The 23264-nt window shown below is 42.4% G+C and overlaps 1 long non-coding RNA gene across 1 annotated transcript in view; it reads right to left on the reverse strand.

Annotated features, from left to right (window-relative positions):
* Positions 1–2352: 2352 nt before the first annotated feature.
* The window catches only part of LOC128597439 (uncharacterized), a 59002-nt gene continuing 38090 nt past the window's right edge, over positions 2353–23264 (reverse strand). The window contains exons 2-4 of the long non-coding RNA XR_008383258.1: positions 8443–8522; positions 6480–6604; positions 2353–2658 (exon numbers count right to left, since the gene is read on the reverse strand). This is a non-coding gene — a long non-coding RNA (uncharacterized LOC128597439). The remainder of the gene's footprint in view (positions 2659–6479; positions 6605–8442; positions 8523–23264) is intronic.

Here is a 23264-nt window from a genome sequence, read left to right on the forward strand (position 1 = left end):
AAGATTCACCTAGGAGGGATGGCGTCCTCCTGCGGCGACTCCTGCTGTTTTTATATTCAGACCATGCACAAGTTGGTGACGTGTTGTTTTGCTTGGCCTCAAATCCTCGTGAATCTCTTTTTTTTTTTTTTTTTTAGAGACAGAGTCTCACTTTGTCACCCTGGGTAGAGTGCCGTTGTATCGCAGCTCACAGCAACCTCCAAGTCTTGGGCTTAGGCGATTCTCTTGCCTCAGCCTCCCGAGCAGCTGGGACCACAGGTGCCTGCCACAACACCCGGCTATTTTTTGGTTGCAGTTCAGCCGGGGCTGGGTTTGAACCTACCACCTTTGGTATATGGGGCCGGCGCCCTACTCACTGAGCCACAGGCGCCGCCCCTCTTGAATCTCTTTTTCTAGATGCATTCATGTTTTCATTCCTCAGGTACCAAGCATTTGACTTTCCTCGCTGTTTCACTTTGACCTCAAAGCAGTTGTGTTCTCTTGCACTGAATTCTTTGCTCATCCGATGCCAGTGTCTCTCCTCCTCCCTCCCCTCCTCCCCCTCCGTCTTCCCCTTTTCTCCCTCTCACTCTCCTTCCTGTCCTCTCCTCCTCCCTTTCCCTGTGTGTATGCACCTGTCTTCCTGTCCTTCTCCTCTTTCTCTCCATCTCTCACTCACTTCCCATCAGATTACCAACATGAGCCTCAGTCTTTCTCTTGACTCTGCAATTCCCCCTGTTAGTTACCGAATGTCACTTCATCACTGCATCATAAACTGCTCCAGAACTCAGTGCTGGGCTGGCTGCTCCAAACCGGGCTTGTCCGGTGGGGACTGTCTCTGCCCCACTTGTCTCTAATCCCCCTGGGATGACAAGACTAACCTGGACATGTCCTTCGTGTGGTGAGAGCAGAGTAGAGCAAGCCCACCTGGATCATGTCGCACCTGCTAACGTGACCTTGAGCAAAGCAAATCCTATGGACAAACTTTCAGAGAAGGGAACGCTTTTACACTGCTGGTGGGACTGCAAACTAGTACAACCTTTCTGGAAGGAAGTATGGAGAAACCTCAAAGCACTCAAGCTAGACCTCCCATTTGATCCTGCAATCCCATTACTGGGCATCTACCCAGAAGGAAAAAAATCCTTTTATCATAAGGACACTTGTACTAGACTGTTTATTGCAGCTCAATTTACAATCGCCAAAATGTGGAAACAGCCTAAATGCCCACCAACCCAGGAATGGATTAACAAGCTGTGGTATATGTATACCATGGAATACTATTCAGCCATTAAAAAAAAATGGAGACTTTACATCCTTCGTATTAACCTGGATGGAAGTGGAAGACATTATTCTTAGTAAAGCATCACAACAATGGAGAAGCATGAATCCTATGTACTCAATTTTGATATGAGGACAATTAATGACAATTAAGGTTATGGGGGGGAAGCAGAAAGAGGGATGGAGGGAGGGGGGTGGGGCCTTGGTGTGTGTCACACTTTATGGGGGCAAGACATGATTGCAAGAGGGGCATTGCCTAACAATTGCAATCAGTGTAACCTGGCTTATTGTACCCTCAATGAATCCCCAACAATAAAAAAAAAAAAAGAAGTTTTAAATTTTAATGAAAAAAAAAAAACTCCAGGAAGAAACTGCGAAGTCACATGGCAAAGAGGCATGATCACAAGAAGGGGGAGAGCTAAGGCCATGGTGGACGATCTGCCCCATTCAAACTGTCAATACTTCCAATCTTTTTATGAATACCGAATTTCACAGATGTGCTTTATTTCACCCAACCTAAAAGTGGCTCTGCTGGTGCCAGCAAACACGGCAATAAAATCCTCACCTACCACTCATACGCAAACCCATACTTATTAATAATATTCAGTTGCAGGTGCTAAATGCCTACCTATCAACTTTAGATCCATAAATAAAACAGATGTGTCCCCTGATACTCTGTGTCACCTCACTCAATTTTCAGAGGAGGTAATACTTTATTCCTACACAAGAGGAGTAATTATCACCATTTTAAAGCTTTGGTGGTGTATTTTTCCTTCACAAATGAGTCATTTTTAACGAATGAGATGATTGGCGATAGCTGGAATAGAGCATAATAATCAAACACATAAGAAATGGAGTGTTTCATCTGCAATGTTTCATTATTAAATACAGGAGATTTGTAATATGTAACAATGAAAAGGAGCAGAAAAATCACAAGAACTCCCTTTTGTAGAGACCAGTAAGCATAGCTAAGCCACATAATTATGGGTGTGACAATTATTAATATCAATTAATTATTAATTAATTAATAGTAATGAATATTAATCTGAATATTAATTGGATTCAGGACTGATAAGACCAAACTTATTTCTTTCCTGATCTGGGCCTTATTCTGCCATTGAGATTCTGGATTAACCAAGTTAAAATTCTCACCTGTTACCTTGCACTCTGAAGTTGAAAACCCACAGTGGTGAGTCCCATCCCCCGTCTAGCGGTCCCTGTGAGCAGCGAGGCCCTCCGCTGGGACCACAGCTGCCCTCCATCCCAAGTAAGAGCAAGGGAAGGACTGAAATCAGGAACCTGCGAGGCTTCAGCCCTCTTCTTGGACAGCTGTTTCTTCTTCCGCTTCATCATTTTATCAAACTGTCTCAACAACAGTCCTGTTTCCACAGCAACAGCAACCTGGAACATTACAGAGGTAACCCAGGTGGTCAATATTGCTGATTTAACATCTCCACGACCACAAATCTCAGCCACACACATGTGATTGCATCCAAACCCAACTCTGATCTTCCCGATCAACCTGGTCTTCTTTCTGTGTTGTCTGTTTTAATAAATCACCCTACAGCCCCCAGTTGCTCAAGAGTAGCATCTTTGAATGATTCCCTTTCCCTTAACCCTCCTGATATCCAAAAAATCCTCGAGTAGGTTTGATTCCTCCCATCCTCCAAGTATCATGTTACCAGATCACCTTTTGTCTCCGTCGGGGCTGTCACGTTTGTCCAATCCACTGCGAACTTTCCCTGGGATGCTACAGTAGCTTCTATTTTATTCCTTCGCACTAAATCTCATCCTTCTCTAATGCATTCTCCATTTTAGAGGCTATGGGGTCTTGTTGAAAAGTAAATCTGAGCATTTTTCTTCCTGGCCTACAATACCGCACAGCCTCTCCAGTGCTCTTAGGAGGTGGTTCAAAATTCTCCATCAAGACTTTTGCCTCATTTCACAAGGTAATGATGGTGAAAGTGAAACAGGACAGTTGATTAAAGAAATGTATGGGGGCATAAATGACTTTGTCAGTCTCCCCATATTAATCAAGAGCTCACTGTCGCAAGTTGTCCACCTTTACCAAAAGGAAAGCTCCACCTAGTAGGTACCAACTGGCAATCAGGCCTTTGGAGATCCCCAGGGACTGAATGAGACATATTTTGAATCTACCTCCCACTATGGTGTCTAACATATAAGAGGTATCCAGTAAATGTTTGTTTATTTCATGAAAAGTGCTGTAACAAAGATGATTATTCGTGCATTATAGAAAGGAAATTTAAGGGCAATGAAGCAACCTTTGGAAGACCAGAGAGCTTGCAAATGGCTAAATCAGGTTTGCACCCTGTTCTGTCCGTCTGCAGGTCGCAGAGGGAGCACCTGCCAGTTTCAGTCAACACGAACACGTATCCTCCATTCCCCTTCTCCTTTGTGATGCTCTAGAGAACCTTGGAAGATAGAACCAGCCTGAGCTTATATACAGACGTCATGAGACTAGTAGAATTTGAAATCAGGGACTATTGGGGAATTTTAAAAGAAACTTCAAGAAACACATTCCACAACACCTGCTGTAAGTTGAAGTTGAGGAAGACAGTGGTATGCGTCTAGGGTTCAGACTCCAAATAGAAAAGACATCTAAACAAATGACAATGCCCCTGATTAAATATCCCCCGGGAACAAATGTGTGACCGTGCCCTTGTCATCTGCATGGTGGGTGGGGGAACTTTAAAAATCTGACCTGCCAATATTGCAAATTCTGTAGCTCTCTTGGTAATACGTGGGTCATTACGGAAGTTTCTAGATACACAAAAATCAAGAAACGTTAAATCCATGCAGATGGAAACAACAGAAGCCCTCCCAGCGACACTGGTTAGCTGAGCAAGTTGAAACTTGCACAGGTGAATCAGAAAGGATGCTGTCGACTGTGTTTCCTGGAAGTGGCATAATGTATGTACATAACACAGTCTCTGTCACAACTTTCCTAGTGACATAAGACAAGTCTTAGGGAAGTTGTGGAGAATGGAAGAGCAGTGAATAATTAACTCTCAGCTCCCATTGCAGTCTGGAAAGATCCCTCAGTAATTCACTGTATGGGTTCTACCAGTTACTAGATACACACTTTGCAAGAGGGACACTTTTTAAACCTCAGCTTTCAAATCTATTAGTAATAAGGAGAAATAATTATAAATTCATAGAATGTTTTTGAAAATTTAACTGTGTATTAGTTAAATGGTATAGAGTTTTTTGGTACATGACTTGTATTACCCCATTTAATCTTTAGAAAAATACACCAAATAGCCCCATTTTACAGATGAGAAAACTGAGGTAAAGTGAATTAAGTAACTTGCCCAATGTCACATGGCCTGTAGGCGGCACAGCCAGGATTTGAACACAGTCTGATCTTAAAGCCTACATTCTTTAATTACCTCTCAATTTTCAATTTACCTCTCAAATTAGATGATGTCGCTGAAATTCTTAGCGTAGAATTCGTCCCATGGTTAGAATTTAGTCAGCTGAGGTTTAAAATGGAAACTATTTTTAAAGTACCAGGCCACGCATTTTTCATCTTCCTACTACAGACATCTGGCCGTCAGATGCCAGGAAAGTGGAAAGGGTGAGCAGCCTCCTGGAAAAGGACAAATTCCTTATAGGGCAGAGGGGAGGGGAGTAGGAATGGAGGAAGGGGGAGACGGGTGGGAGGGGAAACCCCAGGGTGGGGTTGGCAGGAAAGGTGTTTGAGATGGAGGCAGAAGGCGGAGGGGCTCACTCTGCACCATCTGAGCTGCCGGGTAAGACTCACTGGGCAGAGTAGAAACGGCTAAGGGTGCGGGGCAGGCCACAGGAGGCCTGGGTTCCTGCTCTGCGTGTGACGGGAATCCTAAATCCCACATGCCCTCTGGGGAGAGGGGAGGAGGTAGGCAGCCCAGCTGGTGTGGTGATGAGTCAAGGAACTGTAGAAGGAAGCTTCCGGCAAACAGCCCAGCCAGAGATAGAGTCTCTCTTGTGCATCAGCAGAGCCAAAGAGATCCTGCTGGGACATCCCGCTGGGCGGATGGGATGGGAGGGACTGTGACACCTGCCACTATGCATCAGAAGCCAAAGACCCCAGGGGATCACCAGAAATCTGAGGCCTCAGCCTTCCACCATCATGGTCCCATGCACCTTCCACACCTGCAAAACACTCGGGACCTAATTAGAATTCAAAACCAAAATCTTGTTGTTTATCTGAAATTTGAATTTAACTGAGCTTCCTGTCTTTTCCCTGGCAACCTTAGTTTCTATGCAAATTTTTAAGGGAAAGCTACTCCTTATACAATAGAAGTTGCACATCTAGAATGGACTCTGTTATAGAAAAATGATTCCCCTGTGGAGTCTTTTGTTCCTTCACAGATGGAGACAGAATATAGGAAAAGAAACAGATAGTAACTGCAGATGAGCAGGTGGGAGGAATGATTTAGAGCCGCCATGATATTCTCTTTTCAAAAAGCCGAAAACAAGTATCTTAAATATGTAACAAACCCTAAGAAGAGTTTCAAATCAAAGTCGTATCCTCCTTAGGGAAGTAAATAATCAAAAGATGAAAGGTAACATCAAATGAAGGATTATATGAACTTTTCTTAAGCAAAAAGTCAAAAGTCTTCCGATAAGCTACGTATCATCATTATTATTATTATTATTACCATTTTCCATAAAATTCAGATACCCAGTTTTAGACAACTTAATTTGATTTCCTTAAATTGAAATTTAAGGAAATTTAAACTTATTATCTTAAAGTTTATTATCTTAAAGTGCAATGAAGGTACTATTAATACAATCACTATTAAAGGCACTAGAATAGAATGGTTAAGAGCAAAGACTTTGGAGTCAAACTTGATTTTTTTACCTGATTCTGCCATGTTTCCATGTACTCACCACATTTTTAGAAAGTTATCAAACCTTTTCAGAGTTGGCTTTAAACTTGGATCAAATCATTCCTAACTCATATGGTTATTTTGATGGATAAATGAGATCCTACAGGCACGCTATAGATGCATTAGCAAATATAATAATGAGCACTCAGTAAATGATGGTGCTCTTTTCTCTCATATTATTATATATTAAATCATGTATAATATTATATTCTGTAATATTATAATGAAATATCATGTATTTGATATTTCACGTGGATATGCAATATTTACATATACTTGATAATTTCATAAAGGGCAGTTGTTGGTCATATTGTCTGCTTCACTTACCATCAAAGAAGGTGAACAATGCAGGGATCAATCCAGGAAGAGTCTTAGATGAGACATAGGAGAAAGGAAATGAGCAGAGCTCAAACGGTCTCCTTAGAAAATCCCGCAATCCCATCAGTAGGCATCTGCCCAGAAAAAAAAAAAGCATTTTATCATAAGGACACGTGCACAAGAATGTTTACTGAATCTCAATTCACAATTATCAAGATGCAGAATCAACCCAAGTGCCCACCAACCCATGAATAGATTAATAAACTGTGGTTTGTATATCATGGGATACTATTCAGCCATAAAAAGGTGGAGACTTTGTATCTTTTGTGACAATCTGGAAGGATTTGGAGAACACTCTCCTAAGTAAAATATCACAAGATTGGAAAAGCAAGTATCCAATGTGTTCAATACCAATATGAAGCCAATAGACAAACTAATACACACTCACATAAGAGAAAAACTCAATTTAGAAGTTGGGGCAAGGGGAAGATGAGGGAGGAGAGGGAAGGAGGGAGGAGGGTTGATGAGGTCCCACCTAACAGGCACAACGTTGGGCCTACGGCACACTCCTGGGTGTTAGGCACAGCTACAACAGGGACGTTACCTGACAAATGCCAAAAATATAACCTACTTGTTTGTAACCTCATATTAATCTGGAAGTTTAAGGGGAAAAAAAAGAAAGAAAATGAATCTCAGAATTACACATGGGAAGGCTGGTTCTTATAAGCCACCCCACAGGAGGCTGATGTGATGGACTCACGGTGCTCCTGTCTACCCCAATCTCTACCTGTCATGTTAATGCCTTGGTCACTGTGACTCTGTCACACACAATAGTAGAGGTGGGAAGGTTCAGAGAGGATCCTGCTACGGCCCCTTACCTCCAAAGACAGGACGACTGAAACCCAGAACACGACAGGATTTGCTCACCTGAGCCCCTCAGGAAGGCCATTGGCTGAGCAAGCCCTCAGTGTTTTGACAACAAGCCAGCACACTTTCTACGTCATCCTGCTACTTCCCCACGGGCGCAGAGTCAATGCACACAGGGGTGACCTTCATGGCATTTCTCCTCTCAAGGGGTCAGAGTCATTCACTGTTATCACTCCCAGCAATATTACTATTGATATATTGATCTTGACTTCAGCCCTCTTTGCCTCCCACTCCATTCTCCTCAACCCTCATCTCTACACTAATCTCTCCAAGTACACGTGTGTCTCCAGCTCAGCTGTTCCTACGCAGCTACAGACGAATACATCCACTGGATCCCCACAGGCAAGAAAAGTTCAACATGGAAATTACAACCTGCCCTCCCCAATCCTGCTTCTCTCCCAGTGTTTACGAGGCCGGCGTGAGGCAGCCAGGTCAGCCCCGGGAGGCCTGATGGACATGACCTGTACTAAAGCTGGCTGAAGTCTTTCTAACATTCAAACTGATGACACAGCTCATAGTGGGGAGAATTCTTTCCTGGTCCTCTTTGACTTCAGCATACATTCCAGACGCCTCAGCATCTGTTGGCTCTGCTTGCTCTGCCACCGACCACAACAGTCTGGCTGTTTCTCTTCCGTCTTTCCCAAAGCACCCTCCATGCAGGGCCACACAGTTTGGGGGCCATCTCTTTATTTGCCACCTTCTTCAGTGCCAGGAATAGTACTTGGCCCATGTTTGGTGACCATAATTACTTACTATTTTTTTTTTGGCACGAAAGTCAATGTTTTAGGATCACTGTTCACTGACTATAAAATCTCGGATAGGTAATCACTTAACCATTCTTTGCCTCAAGTCCCTTTTCTTAAAATGGCAACAATACCCATTCTCCCAAGCCCCTATGAGAATCAAAGGAGGTTACGTGTCTGAACAGCCTTTGTAACAAATAACATACCAAGTAGTGTCAGTTGTGATTTTAATGTTGGTGCTTCAGAAGCTGATCCTACCATTGGGAGACTGGTAAAAGGAAAATCCCCCAGACTCTACTCACCTTCAGCAGAAGCCCTCGAAAATATCTCGGTGAACCAAATTTCAAGGCGTAAAGTTGGACACACCAGGATCATCGGCATCCTGAATTGCAGAGACATGAGAGGGGATGAGTTCATTGTCAAGGTTACAGGAGCACAGTTTGTCCCCACTCCACTGACATAGAGAGTTCTCATGCACTCCGGTTGGGCAGGTGAAGAGAAGTGGAAAACAATACAAGGTATTATAACGAAGTCCACTTTTAAATAATTATAACTTCGGTTAATTACATTGACATTTCTCAGCAAGGATTAAGGAAGTCAGAAGGGAGGAGACGTGCGTGAGGGAGTGAAAAGCAAGGGCTGGCCCACCTGAGCGTCTCTTTTGTCTTTCAGTCAGGAGTGTAATTAAATTAAGCAGGATTGATTGGGTGTCAAACATCTGTGGGAGTCATTTTCTAACTTCATTAATGCGACTGTGCCTGAAGAGGCCTCGCTGGTAATTTCGCTCACGAGTATCTAACGAGGGCCCAGCAATGTGATAGGAAAGCATGATGCTCAGCCCCTGCTCGGCCCGGAGCCTTTGCTGCCTGTCTGCGTGTGAGGAATTTATTGGAAATGCTGGCCTGGCAACAGCCAAGCTGCACTGCCCACCTCAGCAGTGGGAGAGGGACAGCAGGCAGCGGACAGTGGGGCTAATGGAATCATAAAGTTGAGAGTTTAGACAGCCAACATAACAGAATAAAAATGGGGCTGCTAAGGAGAACTAAATGGTCATAAAATAGCTCATATATAATGAGGTACAGCAGATAATGAGGTGCATTTATATGGAAAATACTAAATAAAAATTATGACCATTTCCTCTTTAACCCCATAACCATCAGAGCTTCTCCCAGCAGCTGGGTGTGCAAAGTAAACCAAAGAAAGTGAATTAATAGGGAGGAAAATATATATATATATTGGCTGGCCTAGTTCATTATTATAAGCATTGTGGACTATACAGTGGGCCCCAGTAGAATAGTTGGCATCGGGAAAACCATTATGAAAGATCTATAATTCCTATCCTTTTTGTAGAATTATGATAAAAATGTTATAATACTGCTATAGTTATAAAGCAATTAAATGGGGATAAATGTAGGGTTGGTTCTGTTTTATTCATTTTATCACTGTGATTAGGAGTTCCCTGCTCCCACGCCTTGTTCATTCATTCATTTCCCAGTTAAGGAACATTTACTATGGATTGGGAGTTCTGTCTGACTCTGAGGATGCGGGCTTCCCTTGAACAGCCTTTGAGAAGCTTTTAATTCTGTGCAGAAAACTTAAAATCAAGTCATTGAGATAAAAATTTGGGTAGAAAAATAGAGGCAAGCCCTGGGTCCCAAGGGAGCACAGAGGGCACATTACTTGGTAAGATTCAGAGTACTGAAAAAATGAATAGAAATCAGCTGGGATTGGGATATCATGGCAGATGAAGGGGAGCAGAAGGGGCAGCTCTGGTTTCAGCTTGAGTGCATAGTCTGCACAGAGACACCCACGTGTGAGGGAGCCAGACAGAAGACTAAGGAAGAACTAGGGGGAAAAAGGCTGGTATGAAGAAGCCCTGGGTTTTGAGGTTGGGGAGGCCAGCATTGGGCCATATTACAGAGCTAAGATTTTATCCTGCAAGTGGGCAATGAGAGCTTTTAGGGACTGAGCTGTTTCTGCCTCCCAAATTCTTATATTGAAACCCTAACTCCCAAGTAATGAGGGGTAAGGTTACATGAGGTCATAAGGGTGGGCACATAATCTGTTAGGACTGTGGCCTTATAAGATAGTGTCTCTCTCTCTCTCTCTCTCTCTCTCTCTTTCTCTCCTCCCCCCATGTCTGTCCTATGGGGACAGGTGGGAAAGCCATTATCTGCACGCCAAGAATACCCTTTCCACAAACCAGTATTTCTACTGGAACTTTGATCTTGCACTTTCCAGCCTCTAGAACTCAGAGGAAATACCTTTCTGTTGTTTAAGCCACTCGGTCTACGGTAATTTGTTATGTCAGGCCCATTGGCTAAAGCAGGAGCCAGTGAGGGAGGCTGAGTAGAGATGGGACCATTTGTTGTTGCCACAAGCACACAACTTTCCAATACGGAATTCTCTTTCCCTAAGTTTCACTGGAGTCTTGACAAAAAAAACTAAGTGTGGAAGAGGCACTGTAGAGCTCAGGGAAATGACTAGCTTAAATTTACACGGCTGATTTCTCGGTGCACCTGCTGCCTGCCCCTCAACATACCACGTGCCTCTATGGCAAAGGCGTCCACACTAGACAGAATTAAAACCTGATACTTAATTTCCCTGAATATTCAGTAACCTCTAGGCACCAAATTCCCTCTGAAAACTCCTCTGTAACATAATACCTGGTGCTTCAATGAGCAGAGCTGCTCTGAAGTTTCATAAAGTTATTCTCACTTAAGATTTTACCTTACTCATAAATGGGAGATTTTACCTTCCTCATAAATGGGAGATTTTGCCTGTCCAAAGGGAAGATTTTAATCCAAGAATAGTTTATTCCCCAATCGTTACCTGAGAAAATGTAATAATAATATTAATACTTTTAAAAGCGCCTTAAAAATTTAGTGACACATACCTGATGTTGAAGGACAGTGTTTTTATTTCTAGTAATTTCTGTATGTTAAGCTTTTACGATAAGAAGCTAAGAACTGAGGACTTAATAATAATGAGCAAGGATCTAAGTGATGTTAAGTATTAATAGTCTATTTGCAACAGGGCTTAAGGCAAGGATTCATTTAGCTGTTCAGCAAAATTTACCATCTTAGAAAATAAACATGCGATCAACTTAACCAGACTGTCAGCATCTTAAGGATAGAAATCACCATAGTCATCTTTGTTTGGCTTGAAACAAGCTCAGCAAATGTATCCGAGTGGTATCAGTTCAATGTCACTACCATTCCAGTTTATATCATCTCCGGCATTGCAAGAGGGAAGACTGGAACTATGTTTTGCAGGATTCCTTCACTCACATTGCTCCAAACGGTCTTAGACCATTGGTGTTGTAGGAATCTGAGACTGGGTAATTCAGAAAGAAAAGAGGCCTATTTGGCTCAAGGGTCTGGGCTGTACAGGTAGCAGGGCCCCAGCATCTGCTGGGCTTCTGTTAGGACCTGATGCTGCCCCTACTCGGGCCTGAAGGTGAAGAGGAGCGGCCTGCAGAGATCACTAGCAAGAGCCGATACCAGAGGAAGAAGGGAGGTGCCAGGCTTTTCTTAACATCACAGGAATCAATAGAATGAGAAGGGGAGGATGGCTTCATTAACACTCCTAGGGCACCCAGCCTTCATGATAGATATACCCCCAGAAGCAAACACCTCGCAACAGTCCCCACCTCCAAAATCAGGGATCAAATTTCCACAGAAAATTTGGAGGGTCAGATTTCCAAACTGTGGCTCAAACTAAGGAGGAGACACCATCGTTCTGGGAGATGGGGATTCCAGGCAGGTGCTTGAGACCCCTCCACTATGGTGCAGACACCAGGGGCAGTGCTCCCCTGACTTTTACTTCTTCAGTTCATCCAATGACTATGAAAACCTCTAATTTCTTGGCTTAAAACTCTTTCCAGTTGGGAAATTTAAAGCGGCTTCTGCTTGCCTCATCTAAGCCTGGCTGAAAGGAGCGCTCCAGTGCAAAGGAAAAGGAAGAAAGAAAATAAAAAAGAAGGAAGGAAGGAAGCAAAAAGGAGAAAAATGAAGAGAGGCGAGAAATAGCCTCTTGATTTGGCACAGCTAACCAGAGCCAGGGTTGCGTCTCCTTTTGAATTCTCTGTGCATTCTGCATCCTCAGAAAAGCAACATAATCCCTTCTGCGCTTTGGAAATATTAAAATACCAGCGACTGTGACTTACAACCAGTCTTCCTCGCCATTCACGGACACCAATAAGCAAATCATGAAAGACGGGCATCGCTAGAAATTGTGACTAATTCTCTAAATTAGAAAATGTGAACATGTTGGCAGATTAATAATCAAAGCTGACAGGATGATTGGGCCACTCGGAGAAGACTGGTAGAGCGGGGAGGGCCGCTAATCACAGGAGGAACTTCAGGGGAATGGCAGGGATCAGTCAAAAACCGTTTGTTCTTTTCAAGAATGTTTTTTCTTCTGAAGAAGATGTGCTACAAGCCAGCAAACTAGAACGATGAGGTTTCTGCGAATCAAATACATAACTTCTTTATGTAAGCATCCACCAACCAAACGCTAGGGGAATAAAAAAAATACGTCTGAGACATTTTACGTTAAACAAAGGTGTTAAACGTATGGATTTTGACTTATTTAGATCTAAACTGAAAGAATTTTCCCTTGGAATGCATCCAAATTCTGGAATGACTAACTTCAGTGTGACAGCGTCTGAGGTTGTGTGTGTGTGTGTGTGTGTGAGTGCAATTGTCTACATGGCCACATATAATTTTTTCCATGACATCTTAAAATAGTTTCAACGATCTGAACCTTTTTACCTACCCAAGTCTCTCTCACATCCACTATTGTCAGTGAAAAAGCACGGGATCCCTAACTGAAACCCTGCAGTAAGTTTTTAGAATTGTCTTCAGAGAACATTGACTAAAAGAGCCGTGAATTTTCGGCTCAGTGTCCTGGAATTCACGCCCATGGCCTGCACTCGGGTGCTCGGCTGTGTGCCTATTATTGAACTCAAGCTTCCTTCCAAAAGCCCACTACCTCCTGCCCCCCTATTTCCATTCTTTCAGGCATCTGGGCTGGGCGACATTGAATTATCGTTGTTTCTTTCCTCGCCTTTATTCATTCAATAGCAAGCAAAAGAATGTGGGGTTTTTCTAGCACTGTTCCCTTCTCTTCTTATCCCTACAGCACTTCACAACCTGATCTCCCTTCCCTTCATGCCACTACGTGGAAAAATGATGTCACACATACCCCTCTATGAAGTGTGTGACAGATAAGTGTGGTCGTGTGAGTTGCCTTACCCCGCTTTTCTTTTTTATTATTATTGTTGTTTGAGGGTAGGTACAAAGAATTAGATTACACGGATTGCATTTGTTAGATGGGGTCCCTCTTACGACTGTGTCCTGCCCACAAGAAAGGGTTCCCTACACTGTGACCCCCATCCCCCTCCCTCCTCCCCTCTCCCAGCCCCCTCATTCCCCTGCCCACCCCTTGTATGAGCTCACCTCCTGCCTTCATATTAGAGTTGAGTACATCGGAGTCTTGCTTCTCCATTCTTGTGATGCTTTACTAAGAAGAAAGTGTTCCACCTCCATCCAGGTTAATACAAAAGATGTAAAGTTTCCATCCTTTTTAGTGGCTGAATGGTATTCCACAGTACATATATACCACAGCTTGTTAATCCAGTCCTGGCTTGGTGGGCATTTAAGCTGTTTGCACATTTTGGCAATGGTAAATTCAGCTGCGATAAACAGTCTAGTGCAAATGTCCTTATGATAAAAGGATTATTTTTCTTCTGAGTAGATGTTCAGTAATGAGATTATGGAATCAAATGAGAAGTCTCATTGGACTTCTTTGAGGGAATTCTTCATACTTCCGTCCAAAAAGTTTGTATGAGTTTGCAGTCCTACCGGCAGTGTGAAAGTTTCCCTTCTCTTCACATCCACGCCAGCATCTGCAGCTTTGGGACTGTGTCCTGTGGGCCATTCTTTCCTATTTCTGGTCTAACCTCTCAACCACCTGAAGTGCAACTCTGATCAGATTGTTCTCCTGGTCCATCACCTCCAGGACAGCTCCTTCCTGAAATCTGACCCACTCAGCCCAGAATTCACATCTCTGGCTGCCATCCAGTCTTTCCCTGGGCTCTCACCGCGTCCACACAGATGCCCTTTACACGCAGCCAGACCACACTCATCCCAGCGTCACACACAAATAAATACCTCTGAGCTGCAGCCCTAACCAGGAACACTGCCACTGGAAATAACTAATATCAATTAGTTAACTGCAAACAAAGTGAAGACTAGACGGAGTTATCTTAAAATCAAGGGCATTGTTTTGTATATTCAACTTCCCTCTGAGATGAGAAGCATCAGCAAAAATCTGTTACATATTTGAATCCCTACTAACCAAAACGCTTACTATGTGGACCATGTGTCAAAAAAACGAGGCCCCATAGGCTAAACCTGACCCTTTGCTGCTTTTGAAAGTCTGCAAGCTGAGAATGGGTTTTACATTGTTAAATGGTTGAAAAAAAATCAGATAAGGAAAAATGTCATGACTCATGAACAAGATACAAATTTCAAACTTCCATTGTCTACAAATAAAGGTTTATTAGAACATCATCACCATATAGTTAATAGAGCTGCTTTTATGCTCCAAAAGTTAAATAGTTACAACAGAGACCATATGGCCCACAAACCTAAAACGCTTACTAACTGGCCCTTTAAGAAAATATTTGTTGGGCCATGCCTGGGGCTCAAGAAGTAGGGCGTTGGCCCCATATACCAGAGGTGGCGGGTTCAAATCCAGCCCCAGCCAAAAACTGCAAAAAAAAAAAAAAAGGAAATACTTGTTTGCCTTTGATCTATGCTATTAATTACATACTTAACTTGTACTATTTAAAGTAAATATATATGGTTCAAATTGGGTCAGTCATGGTCGAGCAGTGCTGGCTTTCTGGCCTTAGCTTCGGGATGGCAAACTTAATCTGACCAAGTATGAGGCTGGTGCTGCACCAGAATGGAGAATACGCTCAATGCCAAAAAGGTTGTGTGAAGAAACGAAGAGGGACTATCTTGTCCTGGTGAAAATCATTTATACCCCATGCTGCCCAAAGAAACTGTGTGCCCAGTCTTTTCAGTTTTATGAGCTAAAAAAAGATCCTTTAAGTCCTTTACTTGCTATTTAGAAAGTTCTGATACAAAAACTAAGCACTCTTACTATGCTGGTGACAGGTACACTGAAAGCACTGGCTTCCCCACGTATAACACTTGCACATAACCAACACTTGTGCCCCCTAAATCTACAGAAACAGTAGTAATATTAAATTAGGCATTCTTGCTTTTTCCAGTTACTAGTGATTTTTTTACACCTCTACCCAGGAATATTAAGTTTCTATTCTCATAGTCTGGAACATTTCTAGGAACACAGATTAAAGCAGAGATCTCCATTCTGAAGTCTCTTGGACTAGTTTTTTCCTCCACTTTCCTTTAGGAAGACATACAGAACGTTACTGGTGCTCTCAAAAGGCTTACATTCAAATTTTTTGTGATCAGCTATTGTATGGGAGGAGCAGTAACTTGTGAGAAGACACTAAAATGAAAGAATCTCTGGTCTTGGGATTTTGTGATGGATGGAGCTGGAACGTATTCTTCTTAGTAAAGTGTCTCAAGAATGGAAGAAAAAGTACCCAGTGTACTCACCCTTATTATGAAACTAATGTAGGACCTTCACATGAAAGCTATAACCCAGTTACAACCTAAGAATAGGGAGAAAGGGGAAAGGGAGGGGAGTGAGGGGGGAGGGAGGTGGAGGGAAGGGGATTCATGGGATTGCACCTGCGGTGCATCTTACAAGGGTATATGTGAATCCTAGTAAATGTGGAATGTAAAGGTCTTAGCAAAATAACTAAGACAATGCCATGAAAGCTATGTTAACTAGTGTGATGAAAATGTGTCAAGCGGTCTATGAACCAAGTGTATGGTGCCCCACGATCATACTAATGTACACAGCTATGATTTAATAAAAAATAAGTAAATAAAATGAAAGAATCTCCTGGAAGAGTGGCTGGGAATTAATGTTCAGTGATTCCTCACATGTGGATTTGTGACCTCTGTTGTTAGTGTGGGAGGAGCAACAGCTTGGTGCTCGATTTCTAAAGGAGTCGGTGAATTTCCATGCATAAGGTGAGGGTGGCAGAATCCGCCCAGTTACCCCAAATATTAAACAGAACAGCTATGAGTAAGAAGCACTGGACTGGTCCAGGCATGGTGAGCAGACTTTGGAAAATGTCGTAAATGAAAGAAATTAGTCTTTTAAAAAATAACACAAAAAAAACCCCAAATAACTCAAAAGGTGGGTTGCTTTTTAACGAACAAGTCTGAAATGTTTCCATTTCTGCTGTAGAATTAAGGAATATCTAAGAATGGATTTAGAGATTATAATTCAGAGGCAAAAGCCATGGGTCAATCATATCAAATCCCAGCTCCACCATTCCCCTGATCTTTCTGTGTTTATTCCTTCCTTATCCAGCTTCACTGCCAGCCACCCTTATCCCCGCTTCAGAAAAATTCAACTCTACTAAAAAACATCATCTTGTTTCCTGTGTTTCATGAACTTTAACTCCTAAATGTGATGATCTCAAGCCCTGAATCTTAACTTTGGATGTTCTCCAACATTTGGGGAAGGAGAAACATTCTTATAATCTCTTGGAGCCACAGGCGCCGCCATTTTTTTTTTTATTTTTTTATTTTTTTGCAGTTTTTGGCTGGGGCTGGGTTTGAACCCACCACCTCTGGCATATGGGGCCGGCGCCCTACCCTTACTTTTTCTTATAATCTCACAGAGGCGTTTTTAAGTTAGGGTTCAGGAATGTGTGTGCTGAAGCAAAGTTAATGGAGAGCATTCTGCATTCGACGAGTCTCAATGAGGCTCTCAGCAGAGGGAAAAGTCCAGGGCTGAGGATGCCACAATCCCCAAGGGACAACACTAGCGGCCAGCTGAGAGACCAGCTAAAAGAGGAGTTGTTCCTATTGTACTGTCAGCACAAACCCAGAACCGTCACCAGGTGATCTGAGGGAGGGAAGCCTAATTCCAATTCAGGTCTTAAGAAGTTCTCACCCTGCTTTACAGAAGCCTGCCTGTCAAAATCACGCTTCATTTCAAAGAGCTACTACATTCCAAGATGCTTCAGAAAACTATGGAATGTAATTTGAAAAGCACTTTTCTGCCTACAGGGCCACTGAATGAACAAAATAGAAGATGGAAAACACTTTCTGGTGATCCCATGTGGTTGAAAGCTCTTCTTTGGCCCACACATCAGCCCTGCACCCCACGCTCTGCCTAATTCTACAGACAGAGGTTCAAATACGTGAAACATTTCACTTTAAGAATACTTTGACTTGTTCATTTTTAAACCAGTTTTTCTTCAACCAAATGTATTCATGCTCTTATGCTGTTGAGTTTAGTTTTTTAAAGAAGCAATGTTTACGAATTCAAAATAGATCAACTCCTTCATTTCCCACAATATGCCTACATATATACTGTTTCATTAAGCTGTAACTTATGAAGTATAAAATGATTTCTAAAGAAAATAAAACATTAGTGGTAGAAATCTCAAGGACCAACATAATGTGTATATTTAATTTAAATCTTCAGGTCAGATGAAAATAACTTTAAAAATCAAGTGAAATAACCACAATTTGCCATATTTTAACTAAAAATAGTGTGTACAAATATTAAATTCCACTAAATTAGAGAGATTAACCTTAGAAAAGCTGCAGGCATAAAGCTATGTATGTATCTCTATAATATGCAAACAATACATAGATGTATACCATTTAGTAAATTATACATAAATACAGGGTACGAATCTTCTGTATGAAATCATACAGCATTCTTTAACACAGAAGCTTGAACCTTATCTTCACCACATATTCCTCACTTTTTTAAAGTTTTTCAGCACTATTAAAAACACAAAACACAAGCCCAAACTAAAAAGCAGCCGGATGTCAACTGTTGAAATCTCCACATCTGCGTCAGGAAACCAAACATGTTTTTCCTGCTAATTTACACTTTACTTCACAGTTAAAGGTACCTTAAAAGTGTTAAAGATAACAGTAACTCTGTGATCCGATCCAACTGGAAAGTGCACTGTCTCTCCTCTCTTTATTCACAGAGAAAGTGGAGAAAGATTCAAACTAAGATAGTCACAGGAGCTTTTTATAAGAAAAAGATTTCCCTTCCAACATGGCTGGCATCATTGGTGTGGACGGCAAAGGCAGTGGGTCCACACCAGGCCTGTGCAGGGCAATCACGCGGGCAGAGCTGCTCATCGGATTAGAGACTGATCCAGGGGCACCTGAGCCAAGTCTGCAGTACATTCCAGCTCTGGTGAAAATCCTGCTGCCTCTTCCTCCCAGGCTGCAGGGAGGCTGCTGGAACCCCCGAGGTATCTCACCGAGGGCCAAGTTCATGACAAACTCCATCATCACATTCTGAATCCCGAGATGCTGGTGCACAGGTGAAGCATCTGAGCAAAGACTGTGAGTTAAACAGGCGGACCCAGGGACTCCACACTCACATGTGTCTCTCTTCCGCACACTGTTTTACATCCAAACAAAACATGATGTGACCCGAGATTGCTCAAGATTACAGTTTCTGAAGAGTGTTCCAAAATATCCCTTCTATTATTTTTTTTTGAGTCAGTAATGTATTATCCAGTTCTAATTTCCCATTACTGTAATTAAAATGTAATTTTAACCTACTACTACGGTAGTCTTATTAGACTTCACCCAATTAAATGTTTCCGTTCTCTTTTCATATTACCACCTTTGCCAACCTCCCTCAATATACTACGTCACTGCAATCTCCAAGTCCCCGCAGTGCCATTTTACCTCCTTCCATAACTTCCCATAAACACTAGATTATGCTGTGTTAATCCAGCCTTTCCTCTCCTCTCCTCTAGCCGTCCAGTCTGGGGTCCTCATCAGCTAACATCTCTGTCTCCCACGGTGTTCATCTGATCCCACCTGCTGACTGATGCTCTAATGATTTTTCCTCTAAGTTCATTTTTTGGGGGGGTGTATTGCCTGTTTGGCAATCTCCAAGACTTTCACACTCCTGATTAGGCATATCCCAAGCCTCATCTGATCTTCAGGGCTTTCCACTAATAGGGCACCCCCCAGGAGCCCACCCTACCTTCATTTCTCATGACCTCTCACTGCAGCCTCTTCATTACCACCAGCAGGACCTGCCTGCCATGTCCCACAGGCGATGGGCTCATTTTCACCTCTGTATATTTCCTCCTGCAAACTCTCACCCACCCACTGACCTACAAATTCATTTTTTGCTCTTTTCATCAATATTTTGCTTCTCTTCGAAATTCTACTTGTCACCCATCTCTTCATAAATTCCTTCTTAATTAATTGCAATCAAATGTGGGATTTGTTTTGCCTTTTATCCCCTTAAATCAGGCCAGTCCTCTGGGGTTATTGAGGCTTAGAATGTAGATAAATAAAGAGATTCAGAAGAATGTGTGTAGTTTAGGTGCCAAACTTTACAAATAGTTTGCTCTAAGTTAAGAACAAAGAAAATGTCTTTCAGATAAGAAAATGATGAAAAGTGCCAAAGGTAGGTAGACAGTGAGGACCCCTCCTACAGGACAAAGAGTAGGAGCTTGGCTGGGGCTGCCCACCTGCATCTTGTCATAAGCAATTGCCCAAACCTAGGGAAGGAGAGAACACTCTAGCAATCTACCAGTCAGAACGTAGCGTGCCAGCTACAAAAGGTTGCAGAGGACTCTCCAGCCCATGGGCCAAGCAGCATAGCATCATTTGGAAGATGACACAGAACAACTTTAAGGCTAATTATCATGTCATTAGCTTAAATCTGTGCTGTGGTCCCCCATGGATTTTCAGAGAGGCTCATGTGAGGTCTGAGTGCATAGTAAGAAGTAGCAGTTCCATGAAACCACAAAGTGGACCTAATCTAGACAGTATAACCAGATCATAACCAAGGTCTTTTTTATTGCAAAAAAGAGGCCCTTTGTCTATGGCAAATGTACCTTGCTCTATAACCTAAATCATGTTCTTGCTCTGTGGCCCACCTTTCTGGTCTTTAATAAACTGTATTCTATACTTGCTTTGCTTTGGGGTGTCTGGTCATCCTTTGGCCAAGAGCACACCAAGAACCAAGAACTCAGCTGCCTGGACCCCAACATTTAGGTGCCGTGGCTCAGGTGATTCTCCCAGGTAAGCTAGCTCACCTTTTCCATAAAAACGCTCTTGGTTCAGGTCTTCCCTTGTTGCACTGAGCTTGCTTTCATGTTTGCACTCTCACAATTTCTCAGACTGTGTGGGTGTGTTCTCAGCTGAACCTGGGTGTGGGGTAAGGAGGTTGGGGGATGTGTGCCTCCTGGTAGGAGAGAAGTCTGTCATTTTGGTTCACCCTAGAGAAGAGGGCTCTGAGCTGTAGCTCCTCTGGTTCAGGGATTCATGTTGGTTTTAAAGAAAAGTATTCAATGTACTTTTCTTTCAGATCTGATAGGGTTCTTACCTCCCTTCCCATATTAAGGCTAAATAGAGTTTTCTCCCTGGCTTTGCCCACACTAAGCCATCTAGTGCCTGGCTCACTCACTTGGAATAAACTTGTATACAGGAATAAGGAAAGAGGGACTCTGTCTGTGCCTATTTAGCAGGGTCCTTTCAGGACCAGAGGGTTTATACAGATCCAATGAACCTGCCTGTACATGAACAGACCTGGGTTACCATAAGGCAGAAATCCGCCTGAATCTCAACACAAACAAAGCTCTCTTAATCATGGAGGCTTTTATAAGGGACATATCCATGTATAATTTCAATAGCAACCATTTAAAGACTTAATTTGATTTCTGCAAAGGGCTGTATACACTGACATTTACTTTTTGTTAGGCACCAACATAGATGTTACAGTGAAGAAAATTGACGGCCATGGTAATAAAATTACTTGCCCAAAAGTCGTGTGGCTAGGAAGAAGTAAAAGCAGAATTTGAACCCAGAATGTAAGGTTTATCCTCTCTCCAGAATTTACTGTAAACTACCTAAGATCTTTGCACATATTCCTAATATTAATAACATTCATATCATCTGTTTTAGAAGTTGCTGGAGGGGAAATGAGCTGATTGGTTTTACTTTACCAATGGGCATTGATACTGCCCACATTTTTTCACCCTTCTCACATAATTCTTCCTCTGTACTCCACACTAACTCTCCTAGAGAACCTGCCTCTCACTAGAACTAGGAAATTGAGGATATCAGACATATACTCCTTCTCCTAAAATTAGATTAAACTTGACCCTTCTTCTCTGGCATTATGTTGTCCCTCTCCCTGTGAAAGGTCAACCCATTCTGTTGTGGGTTGAGGGTCCTGGTCCCTTGAAACCAGCTGAGCTAGTTCAATTACTCAGTGGAACTGGAAATTTCATGAGAGGCGTGGGTGAATCGGAAGCAAAAGTGTGTAGAAAGTGAAAGTGAAATTGGAGCAGCACAGTGAATGCAAAGCAAAAGTAACCTTGCACAGGCTTTAGTATAACAAAGAAATTTTATTTGAAAAGGAAGAGAAAGTTGAGAGCATTTCCAGAGAGTTGAAAGTGGGTTCCTCTCACGAGTGAAAAGAGAGACACACACAGGGCTGTGTGGAGGTGTAAATATCCTCTTTCTCTCCATTTGAAATTGTCTGTAGCTCTCTCACTGGTCTCTCTGCCCCTTAGGGCACCTCTGTCCTTTTCTGTTAATCATTGCTTACCTAGGTTACCTCATACCTACTTTCTCTTTCCTTTTTCTGATAAGAGTTGCTGAGCATTGATCTAACTGTTGAATATTCCTACAGGTCATCCAGATGTCCTGATTCAGAGGGCCAGGCTTTCCTCCCATCCCTTTTCAAGACCCTTCTCTGTCCCTTCTCACATTTCATTGTGCTTTTGTGTCAACCCCTTCTTTTCTGTTCAAAAATCTTTATTCATCACTTAACCCCCAACCTCCTGAATCATCAATCTTTTCCTTCTACTGTAGTGCTGTCATTATTTCCAAATATGTTATGGTAGCTACCACAATTTAAAAGAAAGCAAACAATGTATAATAAATAATTAAAGAAATCCCATCCCTTGAACCCATTTATTGATTTAAATATGGCCTCAATTTTTGTTCTCCTCTATGGTTCAATTCTCTGAAAGGGTCATCTTCCCAGCGTTTTCTACTTCTTCACCTGCTCACCTCTTCTGGATAGTGAAGTCTTTTATGGAATGTTTCTTCCCCTCGTTCCGCAGGAACTGCTCTAGCAAAGCCTCCAAGGACCTCCATATGTCAAATCCATATAGCTAAATACACTAAGAAGGCTCTTTCCTTATCTCATGCCATGAAGGTACAATCCTCAAGAATGCAATGAGTGCCCTTAAAAGATAAAATACAAAAGAAGTGATCTCTCCCTAGGCTGTGTGAGGATATGCTGTGAAGATGGCCCCATACAGGAGAGCCCTCACCAAGAAGTGAATCAGCTGGCACCCTGACCTTGACTTGCCAGGATCTAGGACTATGAGAAATACAATTTCTTGCCTAAGCACCTGTTCTACGGTATTTGTTATGGCAGCCTAAGTGGACTGAAGAAAACTTTCTTCTTCAATCTCGTCCTGAAGTCTGGATGTTTTTCACGAGTGTGTTGATATGACGCTTTTGTTTAATTTCACATAACACAGATCTCAGCTCTGGATCCAGAACCTTCCCTTGGCTTCTATTTTGGGACATGCTATCTCTATCTCACCTTATATCAAAAGGTGTTGAAAAATTCAGCACCTTCTGAATCTTCCATAGAAAATGCACTGACAGGAAGCATTTATGGGAGATCACAGGACCAGCCAGACCGAGCGACACACACAGCATCTGACAACTTATCCTTGTCTTGTTAGTATTCTCCCACACTAACTCTCTTCAGGAAGAAATGCAGATTATTCTTCTTATCTCATTCCCAGGAGATGAAGAACAATTTTTTTATTACTTGTATATGCCCTAGTGGTGTCACCATCTACCAGAATTTTTTTGTCAAAATACTTCTCTCAGACAATGCTCCCTCCAGGAGAAATTCTAATAAATAAAATTGCCAAAATCCATGCATGCTAAAAAAAATATATTTGAGTTTT

This window comes from Nycticebus coucang, chromosome 10 (genome assembly GCF_027406575.1).
Source record: "Nycticebus coucang isolate mNycCou1 chromosome 10, mNycCou1.pri, whole genome shotgun sequence".
In the NCBI taxonomy this organism is placed as follows: Eukaryota; Metazoa; Chordata; class Mammalia; order Primates; family Lorisidae; genus Nycticebus; species Nycticebus coucang.